This window comes from Miscanthus floridulus, chromosome 1, assembly GCF_019320115.1.
Source record: "Miscanthus floridulus cultivar M001 chromosome 1, ASM1932011v1, whole genome shotgun sequence".
Classification (NCBI taxonomy): Eukaryota; Viridiplantae; Streptophyta; class Magnoliopsida; order Poales; family Poaceae; genus Miscanthus; species Miscanthus floridulus.
Window position 1 is genome coordinate 113594622 of NC_089580.1, and position 13075 is coordinate 113607696.

The window sequence follows — 13075 nt, forward strand, 5'->3', positions numbered from 1 at the left end:
AAATCTTGCTTCTGGATGACTTGTCCACTCTTGTTCAGGCTAAACAATTTTAGACAAAGCTGTCTGTATTCTTCTACAGCCTTTTCCATAGCCTGCCTCTGCTCTTCCTTAAGATCTTCTTCTGATACCGTGATAATGTTCCCTGAATCGATCTCAGAATTGAACATATTGATCAGATTGATTGGTCCCACCGGGCGTGCCAAAAGATGTATTGATGCAAAAGTGGATCTGCAAACACAAAGGGCTAATACCCGAATCGATATCCAAAGCGTGCTAGTCGATTTGACCTGTTAATCGACAAGGATGAAGATACGAGCACTTTGGTCCTGACAGCAGCGATACGCCCGGAAGTCACGGCCAAGAGGTACTCACACGGAACTCGAGGATCGCCGAAGGTTGCACTAAAGCTATGCAATTCGCCGAATCAATGAGAACTCGTAAAAAAGGAAAAAATATGCAAATTGACGAAGTCACCGAAAAGTAAGTAGATGCAAATAGTAGTAAAAATTGGTTTTTATATTGATTGATATATATTACATTGCCCCTCAATCTATATGTATACCCTGATCTAAAGAGACATAACTAAACACAACTAGGACACCAAGTCCATATCTAAGAAAACACGTGACTCTTACATGAATCATACTCTAACAAATATAGAAAAGGAAATCAACTCCTATCTATTTCCCTGCCCGCCTTGATTACAATGGAAATCTCACCGACCTCCTCTCCATCGGCATACTTCCTGTTCCATCGGCAGTAGTCTTCAAGCCTTCCTTCATCGGCATCGACAATAACATTTCCAACCTTATCAGCAATGCCCGAGTCTAAATCAACCTCTCCATCGATCACCACCATTCATCGGCAACCATCTTTACAAGCTGATTTTCATCGGCTATCAGTGTATACAGTAACTTTCCTCCTGCTAATTAGCCCACTCTGATCATTTTGACATGTGCAAAAAACGGTGTCAACAAGTCCTTGATCAACTCTAGCCATCGGCTCTGCCTCATATTCAAATCTTCCTGAGTGAAAAAGTACTTCAAGCTCTTGTGATCGGTATAGATATCACACTTGTTGCCTATCAAGTAGTGTCTCCAGATCTTCAAGGCATGCACAACTGTTGCTAACTCAAGATCATGAGTAGGGTAATAGTTCTCATGTTCTTTTAGCTATCGAGATGTATATGCTATCACTCTTCCATCTTGCATCAGTACACAACCAAGTCCTTGATGGGATGCATCACAATAGACCATGAAATCTTTGCTGATATCAGGCAATGCTAGCACAAGAAGTTGTAGTAAGCTTCTATTTTAGTTCCTGGAAGCTTTGTTCACATGCGAGCATCCAATCAAACTCCTTAGTCTTCTTCAGAAGGTTGGTCATTAGATGGGCTATCTTGGAGAAGTTTTCGATGAATCGGCGATAATATCCAGCCAATCCCAAGAAACTTCTGATTTCTATCACATTACGGGGTTGATCCCACTCTTTCATAGCTTCAATCTTGGCTAGGTCAACTGTGACACCTTCAGCTAATAGTACATGGCCTAGGAAGGCAACTTCTTGTAGCTAAAATTCGCATTTGCTGAACTTTGCATAGAGCTGATGTTGGGCTAGTTTCTCAAGCACCGTTTTCAGATGATGTTTGTGTTCTTCAGCGGTGGATGAATAGACAAGGATGTCATCAACGAATACCACCATGAACTTATCTAGATCATCCATGAAAACCTTATTCATCATGTTCATGAAGTAGGCGGGAGCGTTCATGAGTCCAAAGGACACCACGGTGAACTCAAACTGCCCATACCTAGTCACAAAATCTATCTTTGGGATGTCACTCTCTCGAATCTTCATCTAATGATAGCTGGATTTGAGATCAATCTTGGAGAAATACTTGGCACCTCGAAGCTAATCAAGCAGATCATCAATCCTTGGTAGGGGGTACCTGTTCTTGATGGTGACTGCATTCAAGTTCCTGTAATCAACGCACATTCTCATTGAGCCATCCTTCTTCTAAATAAACAGAACAAGGGATCCCCAAGGTGAAGCATTGGGTCTGATATATCCCTTCAAGATGAGCTCATCAAGCTATTTCTTAAGCTCGGCCAGTTCATCAACTAACATGCGATAGGGTCTCTTAGCAATGGGTCCTGTTCTCGACAAAAGATCAATGATGAACTCTACATCACGGTCTGGTGGCATACCCGGTAATTCTTCAGGGAATACATCGGGATAGTCTCTGACCACAGGCACATCATGAACTGTCTTCTCCTCTTTCTGTGATTCTGAACTGGCTTTAAGGGCACATAGGATAGAGGTGGACTTTCCGGACTGGGGTTCACATCTAATGACTTGGCCTAATGGGTGAGTCACTTGGACATATCTAGGTGAACATGATATGATACCTCAATGATTGGTTAACCAATCCATACCTAAGATGACATCTAGGTTTGTGGAAGGTAACAGGGTTAGGTCGGCTTTAAAGATAAGACTCTCAATGGTAAGACTCGCTCCCTTACAGATGTGGGTGCATTTTAGGTCTCCTAAAGGTGAACTGGTGATGATAGGCTTTTCACATGGGGTTACAGGCAGGCTATGTTCTCGTGCAAACTTGGATAATATGTAAGAACAAGTTGCTCCAGAGTCAAATAGAATTGATGCAGTATTGCCGTTAACTAAAAACATACCATACACCATGTTAGGAGCAGCCTATGCTTCCTCGGCATCCAGATGGTTGAGACGTCCACGGGTAGCAGATCCTTTGAACTGAGACTTCTGAGCAGTTGAGTTCTGTGGGCACTCAGCGGCTTTGTGACCTGGTTGGCCACAAGCGAAGCAGGTGAAAGGCGTACTGCCTGTAGGGGTTGGCGCGGGTGCCTTCTAGTTTCCAGTGCTTGGTGCAGGGCAGTTCTGTGCTAGGCGTTCATTCACTGAGCAGGGATGGTTGAAATGGTCCTGAGTGTTGCAGTCCTGAGCATAATGGTCTTGGGTGTAACGATCCTAAGAAGGGCAGGAGTGTTTGGTGGTGTAGCCTCCACTACCCCTACTCGATCTAGGGTTGTCATCCCTGTTGTGGTGAGAGCATTCCCTGGATGGTGCATCTCTACGGAACCTCTTGCGATCATGGCCACAGAAGGACTCCTTAGGCTTACGCTTCCTCTCCCTGTACTCCTCTCTAGCTTTAGCATGATCTTTCTCGATCTAAATGCAGCGATCCACTAGAGCACGCAACGTGTTACTCTCAATACCGCCAAACTTCAGCTTGATGTGTGGGTTAAGTCCCTTGCGGTAATAGTATAGCTTCTCCTTCTCAGAGTTCACAACATAGGAAGGTGCATAGCGCAGAAGGTTGGTGAAACGAGTAGTGTACTCAGTCACCCTATCCTTTCCCATCTTGATGTTGTAGAACTCCTCAGCTTTGGCCTCCATGATACCCTTGGGAATGTGATACTCAGTGAATGCTTTGGTGAACTCATCCCACAAGATGTTAGCAGGGTCCTCATGGGAATCACTAAAAGTATCCCACTAGGCGTGTGCTGCACCTATGAGCTAGTGTGTGGCAGCTCCAACACACTCATCGTCAGTGAAAGTAGTGAGGTCAAGCTTCTTCTCCATCTCCTTGAGCCAGTCATCGGCTACAAGTGGGTCAGGGTCGGTGCCATCATAGGTAGGTGGCCTTAGCTTCAGGAATCCTTCTAGCTTCCTTTGGAAGTCATTCTGCTGACCTCCCTAGCGACGGTTTGCTCTATTTACCAGAGCTGCAAGAAGTTGAGTCTGTTGTACCATCACTTCTGCCATGTTTGGTGGTGGTGGTGGAGGAAGGTTCTCCTCGGGCAGTGGGGTATTCTCCAGGTTGAAGGGTATCCCTCCACGTCCACGGCCATGGCCACGGCCATGGTTTTTGCCACCACGCCCCCCATTTGGTTCAACTGGTTCAGGAGTGGGCACACGTCCATGGTTCATTAGACGATTAGATCGGCGGTTCGGCATCTGCAATACAGATCATAGGAATTTTAGTGTTTGTGCCATAAGTGCTTATAATTCAATATGATTACATGATTTTGACGATTTTAAAGAAAATCATTTATACTATCCAACACTCATTACAAAGAAGCAATAAGATCCATAAGATGCAATAAGATCCAAAACATTCATTACATGGGTTTTATTACATAGCATCATCTCCAGTAGCTACACTTGAAGACGTGTGAGAATCATACTACGCATAATGTCTCATAATACATCTCATAAGGGGTACATCATGGGGTATAACTTACGGAAGCTACTGACATGACTCATGACCATGCAGGGTCATTCTACTCTAACTCGTACACCACAGCTGGGATACGACTATTCTCGATCTCGATCTCCTCGTCAGACTTGTGAAGTCAGGACACGTACTTTAGGGCCTCAGCGAGCTCCTCAGTAGGCTTGGCTCTAGGTAGGGTAGGGCAAGCATCTAGGTTGAGGTGAGTTAGGGCTAACTCAAACTCCTCTATCCTAGGCTTCGTCTTGCTGCAAATCTCCTTGGGCAGCTGATCCCACATACCCTTCATCTCCCTGAGGCGCTTCCTGTTAGACTTCTACCAAGCCTACCATGTCCTCTCACACTTGTCCTGTAGGTACTCATTCTGCCTGAGTGCCTTGATTAGGTGACCCTAGTTGTGAACGGCCTTCCTCCTGAACTCCTCTAAATCCTAAGCCATGGTCTTGTTCCAAGATTGGATTTTCAGCATATCAATCCCCTTAGACCTCTCTCTATCTCCTCTACGGTTGAACTCGGCCTTCTTGTCATCCAACTCTCTCTACAACTCCAAGACCTTGCTATCGAGGTAGCAGTTCCTATTGCCTAGGTCGGCGGCTTTGTCCTGTAAGTCAGCGACCTCGGTTCTGTGGACTTCCTCATGACGGTTGAGCTCATCCTGTAGCTTGGCAACTGTCTCAAGTAGACTAGCTCGCTCCTGTGCTCCCTGCAAGTCTCGCCCCTGGTACTCCCACAGAACGGCCTAGTCCTATCGTCTCCTCTACTCTAGCTGGGTCACGTACCTGTCCTGCTCTAGTAGGTGGATAGCTGAGACACGAAGGCATCTATCCTCCTCAGCAAAGATAACTCTGCCAGCTATGAAGCTCTGCTCACTAGGGGTAAGGTTGAGGTCGACGGCCTAGGGAAGTAAATGGAACTCTATCGTCTTTAGGTGCTTGTAGTGGTCCCTCATCACTCTATGAAGTGCCTTGTGTGAGATAGCTTACAGTCCCTCCTCGACTATGTCCTCTATAGTCAACTCGGTGAAAGTTGGGACAGAAGGTAAGGTAGTGCTAGCTAGGAACTCGACTGAGGTGATAGTCGGTCCTTCGATTCCTCCTTCCTGAGCTGGCTTCCCGGTGCAGGTGACCTTGACAAGCTCATCGGGGACACCTAACGTGACAAGAACCTGATAGAGGGTCTGTGCAAAACCCCCAAGCTCACGTAGGTCGAAGGTAAGCTTGGCGTGGTCTAGAGGTAGCGGTCCTAGAGGCGGCCAGTCGACGTTCGTTGCCATCTGCATGTTTTTAGGAATAGGTGTTAGCAGGTCAATAATAGATAAGCCTTGCATAAAAGTAAATGCAGGGTCGGTATATAACCGAAAGAAGGGTTGTTTATGTCCTATTCTATCATCCATTTCTAAGGGTTTCGTCCTATGGTCAAGTATGGCTCTGATACTAACTAAAGCGACCTGATTTCCATGAAGGGGAATCCACAGAGTCGAAGTGTAATAAGATCATTGTAGATCATATTACCCAAGTTCCAGTCAGATACCATATCCATACAACGATAATATCAGAGTACAAATAGTGTGGAATTACATAATTTATTACATCTCTGTATTGGCAGAATCAAAAAGTAGCATTCATTCAGAACAGCTTGAAGATAAGATCACTAAACTCGAGCGTAGGCATGAACCCCTCAACCGTCAAACTCCTCGGAGCTATACTCCTCAGCAGAACCTGTGTGCCAAAATTTATCAGTACGATTTGTACTGGCCACTCCCACCCTATGAGCATTGCTTTGTGGAAATTGGATGCAAGTTAAATATAATAAAAAAGGAACCTATAAGGCTGGGGTTTCCTATATATATATACTAGTATATTAAGTATATAATAGTATAGTCAAGTTTTAACACCATTCCCACACACCTTCCACCCCATTCCCTTTCCCAAGCTAGGTTTTGATCCTGGTATCAATATACCACCATCTCCACATCATCACCATATCATCGCTCATACCATCACTCAGTCGATAGGCCAACTCCCTCTCGGCACTGTCTCAAGGCCCGTAGCCCCTAGCTATGACTGACACTCTCTCACGGGGGAAGAAGAGAAGGACTCATCTCACTATCTAGTTTAAGCGAAACCCAGGAAAGGTCCATAGCCAACAAGTCAGCACATGTATCGATCGATCAACCATACACTCTGCAGAGGTTTTACATAACCACAAGATCTGCCTTCTTCGCTGACCGTCGTCAACTGGGCTGATTCCAGCCGCTTGCTAGCCTAGGATAATGCCACTCTACCATTCAGCCCTAGTACACCCCAAGTCTAGTCTGGGGTGCTAAAACTATGAGTCATGAGCTAGGTCCACAAGGTCTCCATGAAGTCTCGGAAGGGTGTGGGGGAATCCTCCATGCCCTGTACCTCCTTACACTGTCCGCTATCAACCTAGCAGTAGTGGCAATATCCTACCAAGTAGTCCAGCCATCCCGCACCATATAGGGTGAGTGGTATGTAAGGCTTCCCGGTGAATCTGAGTACTAGTAAGTCCTTAGGGATGACCAAGCCAGAATGTCTCCATTAGGGTTTCCATTTATCGTGCCACCATAGCACCTCCATCCTGGGCTCCTCCCATCACAGGTTCACACCCAGGACCACCTCATATACCATTTACCCACCATAGGTATCAATTCTAGGGGTGCCCAGGTAGCACCCCATGGCTAGACTTGTCCCAGGCTCGTCGTATACTCCAACTTGGTCGACGCAACCCTCACCCTCCACACACCCAAGTCACACACACAACACTCTCCCCATAGTCCAGATAACACCAATTTCCACCACGTATTAATGTGGTATAAGCATAGTAGAAGTATAAGTAATGAAATATAGCAGCAAGCGTGTGTCTAACCTAATAACAGGGTATGCAGGGGTAAGGTTGCGTCAAGGTAAAGGCCATCAAGTAAGCATACTACCATGCAAGTCCTATCATAGTCTGACACACGCAAGTACTATCAAGTACTATCAAGTGAAGCAACAACAGTTCTATATTCGCCATGCGTAATAGGTGCTATGAGATTGGGTGGGATGTGGCACCTTTAGTGTAGTCGTCTCTATTCTCCTCACGGTACTCACGATCCTCGTCCGTCTGGTTCTCCTCCGAGTCTACAAAGATCGTATTATAATCGCGTTAGCGACGTCTATAGAATAGCACAAAGGAGCAATGAAAATTCAAAAGAGTCAAATGCACTCAAACATGGGTTCATTGCGTAAAGCTCGATTTTAGATGAATTTTGGTCCTAGTTTCGTATTTTTTTGAGGTCGTATGAATTAGTTATGAATTTCTAAAGTTTAAATCATTTCTGAAAATGGAAAAGGCTGAATTAATCCTGGGCTAACATGTGTCACGCTGTGACTGGTCCATGTGGCATGCTGACATCAGCATGACATCAGCATGATGTTAGCATGACGTCATTGGCTCAGCTCTGACCTAACAAATGGGGTCCTGATGATGTCAGCATGACATCATCAACGTCATCAGTCCGACAGGTGGGACCAGGGGCTCTTAGGTCACTGACATGTGGGTCCGGTCAAAGTCAACATCAAGTCAACAGATGAGTCAGCGGTCAATGGATCAGGGTCACTGACGTGTGGGGCCAGTGCTGCTGACATCAGCAGCAGACGTCATCGTGACGTTAGCATGACGTCACCCTAACTGTGTTGTTACTAACAGGTGGGACCCATGTGACGTCGACATGATGTCAGCATGATGTCACTTACCGACATGTGGGTCCTGAGTCTTTGTGTCACTGACATGTGGGGCCAGGTCAACTATCAATGTTGACCGGTCAATGGTCAACTTGGACTGGGTCTCAAACAAGCTCTGGCGGGCTCGGGTTGGGCCGGTCTGGGCCGGGCCGACCCGGACATGTGGCATGCTGTGGCGCTGCCATGTCGTTGCCATGGGCCTCCATTAGGCCTTGTCTACCGTGCGGCCCGCACTGTGTGGTTCATGGTAGACTAGCGTTCAAGGTCCATGGACCGCAGACACAGTCTATGGTGGACTGTGTCCACACTACTGTCTCCTTCGCCTGGTTCATGGTGGACCGAGTGTAGGGCTACGCTGCCCATCTCACCCCTGCTCCTCTATTTTTCCCACAGTGGCAAGCACCTGGTGAGCCTCGCTAGTGACGCTGGTGCACAATCGATGTGGGTGAAGGCTCCATCGAGCCTCGACGTCCTCGTTGGTGGGGTTAACGCAGCGTGCGGGGTACTATGGTGTGACAGCCATGGCGGCGGTCTTACAGGCATGATGGCAGCATCGGTGAGGTGGCTACAGCCTCGAAGAGGCATCTCGGTGGTGCGTGTGAGCTTCATGAGGCTATTGCGGGCACAGTTGTGTTCTAGTGCTGCCCTGGTGGCCTCCGGTGGTGGCTGGCCATGTGCACAGAGGCATCGGCAGGGTCTCAAATGGTGGCGAGCTCATACCGATTGGCTGGGGAGGGGTCTCAGCAAAGTGCTCACCGTGCAGTGCTCGGCGAGGCTAAGCGATGCAGTGGCAGTTCGAGGCCATGTAGCTCTGGAAGCAGTGCAGCGCTGCTATAGCCGATCGTGGCATCGTCTCCTGCTCCGGCGGCTTCGGTGGTGCTCCAATGGCACCCACTTCTCCCTTCTCCCTCTTCTCCCTATTCTCTCTTGGCTCGGGTGCGCAGTGGACGGCCACAAAGTGGCGGCGAGGTGATGGGAGAGCTCTAGGGCACCCGGGGCTAGGGCTTTTATAGCCGAAGCTTGGCCATGGAGCTTGGTGAACGGCAGATAGAGATCGAGTGGCGATCAGAGGCACGTGCTTGCATCCAACGGCCCATGCATGGTTGCGTGGGTGTGGTGCCAAGGGGACAGGGCCATGCCCTAGGCATGACCCCCCCTGGCCTACTCCTGCCAGCATTGTCGGCCTCCGGTTGCGCGGCAGTTGAGGCGTGGGCGGAGAAGATGAACAGGAAGGCTGACGGGTAGGGTCCTGTGGCAGCGGCAACAAGCAAGGCAGATGAGCGCGTGGGCATGTGCGGTATGCTAGGCTGACTCGTGGGCCACGTGCACGCGTGCTGGGTGGAAGGCAAGCACGGTTGGGCTGGCTGGGCCACAAAGCCGAGCAAGCTTGGTTGCTGTGAGGCTTCCTTCTTCCTTTTCTTTTTCTATTTTGTTTTTCTTCTTCTTTGTTTTGAATTCAAATTTGGTTTGAAATTTGAATTCCAAATTGGTGTACCTTTTAGATATGATGCCCATATCCTATTTTTGTTATACACAAATGGAAATTGTTTTCTTTTTAAACATTTATTCTTTAGTTTATGGTGTGTTTCTTTAAAGGAGTTTTTTAGGCAGTACATAAAACAGATGAAAATCCAAATCACCATTTTAGTTAACAATGTATGCTTTGTTTCTTTTGTCAGCATTTAAATAAACAGGATTTAACATATGGCATGCTATGCTTATGTGTTGACTTGGGTTGGGGTTAGACCTAATGCATCTCTTTGGTTGGGTTTCTATACAGGACACTTATCAACACATGGGAGTTTTTGAGAAAATTTTTGTAGTTGGTATTTTTGGTGTATGGATTTTTGGGTTGTTACAACTGCTCTCTCGCTCTCGTCGAGGAAGCACCGAGCGTCGCTGAGCCACAACGCTACTCTGCCATCACCTAGCGCTCGCGCCACCACACCATTGTCACCTCCATCTAGCCAAAAGTTGCGCTGTCTTCTCCTCTACCTCCTCAACGCACCAGTAGGGCTAGGCAAGCTACGGTGAAGGCAAAATCGTCATTCTCGTCCTTGCTGGAACCTTGGCTTCCATGGCCACCTTCATGGCGAGCTCGCCGCTGCCTGAATCACTCGCCCTTTCTTCCACCTTCTTCGTGTTAGAGCTTGGTTAGGATGTGTACTAGCTTGTGGCATAACATTATGGAGAATAGTTGCCTCACCGGTGTAGAACATGACGCGCAATGCCGCCATGCTCTCAATGCCGCACCACCGCACACGTGGACAGATCTCGTCGGCGCATCTCAACTCACATAGGTAGCTCTGGTAGATTCACTTAGACACCACAGAGCTCGTGTGCTTCTCGCTGAACCTTGCCGTGGCTTGCAACGGCCGGCGTACCTCAGCGCAGTGCCGCATGCTGCCATGGCTGGCGACGGGTAGCTCCGGTGCATCCGTGTTGCCACCACAGGTACCAGTCGACGCAGGTTAGTGAGTAGATCACGTAGGTGGGGTTAGTTTCACCGAAGAGCTCACCGTCGGTGTGCGGGGTACTATGGTGTGCCGGCCATGGCGGCGGTCTTATGGGCACGATGGCGGCATCGGTGAGGTGGCTACAGCCTCGAAGAGGCATCTTGGTGGTGCGTGTGAGCTTCACGAGGCTATTGCGGGCACAGTGGTGTTCTAGTGCTGCCCTGGCGGCCTCCGGTGGTGGCTGGCCGCGTGCACAGAGGCATCGGCAGGGTCTCAAATGGTGGCGAGCTCATACCGATTGGCTGGGGAGGGGTCTCAGCAAAGTGGTCACCATGCAGTGCTCGGCGAGGCTAGGCGATGCAGTGGCAGTTTGAGGCCATGTAGCTCCAGAAGCAGTGCAGCGCTGCTATAGCCGATTGTGGCATTGTCTCTTGCTCCAGCGGCTTCGGTGGTGCTCCAATGGCGCCCACTTCTCCCTTCTCCCTCTTCTCCCTATTCTCTCTTGGCTCGGGTGCACAATGGATGGCCACAAAGTGGCGGCGGGGCGATGGGAGAGCTCTAGGGCACCCGGGGCCAAGGCTTTTATAGCCGAAGCTCGGCCATGGAGCTTGGTGAACGGTGGATAGAGATCGAGTGGCGATCGGAGGCGCGTGCTTGCATCCAACGGCCCGTGCATGGTTGCGTGGGTGTGGTGCCAAGGGGACAGGGCCATGCCCTAGGCATGACCCCCCCCTGGCCTACTCCTACTAGCGTTGTCGGCCTCCAGTTGCGTGGCAGTTGAGGCGTGGGCGGAGAAGATGAACAGGAAGGCTGACGGGTAGGGTCCTGTGGTAGCGGCAACAAGCAAGGCAGATGAGCGCGCGGGCATGAGCGGCGTGCTAGGCCAACTCGTGGGCTGTGTGCGCATGCGCTGGGTGGAAGGCGGGCATGGTTGGGCTGGCTGGGCCGCAAAGTCGAGCAAGCCTGGCTGCTGTGACGCTTCCTTCTTCCTTTTCTTTTTCTATTTGTTTTTCTTCTTCTTTGTTTTGAATTCAAATTTGGTTTGAAATTTGAATTCCAAATTGGTGTACCTTTTAGATATGATGCCCATATCATATATATATTAGGAATTTATTTAGCTATTTTGTATAACAAAAATAGGTGTAGTTTTGTTATACACAAATGGAAATTGTTTTCTTTTTAAACATTTATTCTTTGGTTTATGGTGTGTTTCTTTAAAGGAGTTTTTTAGGCATTACATAAAACAGCTGAAAATCCAAATCACGATTTTAGTTAACAATGTATGCTATGTTTCTTTTGTCAGCATTTAAATAAACAGGATTTAACATATGGCATGCTATGCTTATGTGTTGACTTGGGTTGGGGTTAGACCTAATCCATCTCTTTGGTTGGGTTTCTATATAGGACACTTATCAACACATGGGAGTTTTTGAGAAAAATTTTGTAGTTGGTATTTTTGGTGTATGGATTTTTGGGTTGTTACAACTGCTCTCTTGCTCTCATCGAGGAAGCACCGAGCGTCGCTGAGCCACAACGCTACTCTGCCGTCACCTAGCGCTCGCGCCACCACACCATTGTCACCTCCATCTAGCCAATAGCTGCGCTGTCTTCTCCTCTACCTCCTCAACGCACCAGTAGGGCTAGGCGAGCTACGGTGAAGGCAAAATCATCATTCTCGTCCTTGCTGGAACCTTGGCTTCCACGGCCACCTTCATGGCGAGCTCGCCGCTGCCCAAATCACTCGCCCTTTCTTCCACCTTCTTCATGTTAGAGCTTGGTTAGGATGTGTACTAGCTTGTGGCATAACATTATGGAGAATAGTTGCCTCATCGGTGTAGAACATGATGCGTAATGCCGCCATGCTCTCAACGCCGCACCACCGCACACGCGGACAGATCTCGTCAGCGCATCTCAACTCACATAGGTAGCTCCGGTAGATTTGCTTAGACACCACAGAGCTCATGTGCTTCTCGCCGAACCTTGCCATGGCTTGCAATGACGGGGTAGCTCCGATGCATCCGTGTTGCCACCACAGGTACCAGTCGACGTGGGTTAGTGAGTAGATCACGTAGGTGGGGTTAGTTTTGCCGAAGAGCTCACCGTCGGCGAGATAGCATCGGCCGACCACCGTGCTCTTTTTTTGGTTCACTGACATGCGGGATCCCCTGACCAGTGGGTCCCAGGCATCAGCGAGTTCAGTTTAGGGTTTTGCTATTTATTTTCTAGATTTTTTGTACTAACTTTGGAAAATCATATCTAGAGCTAGGAATGTCCAATTTTGGTGAACCAAATTTTGTTGGATTCCTCATGAAGTGTAGTATTATGTAAAAATCTGAAATGTATTGTTTCTAGTATTTTTCATAATGAATAAAATATAGCTAGATAAGTGCTTTTTGAATGTTTACAATTTTGTAAAATGTGTAACTTGACCTAGGGATGTGATAAAATTGTGATTCCAATTTTGCTGGTCTTGTGTTGACATGCTCTAGCTAGGAAAAATAATAAACTTGTAGTAAACTTGATTGAAATATGATCTTTCTATTTATCTATTAATATATGGTGTTTTCTAAGGAAATTTATAGGGATAAAAATAAGGAACACATTGC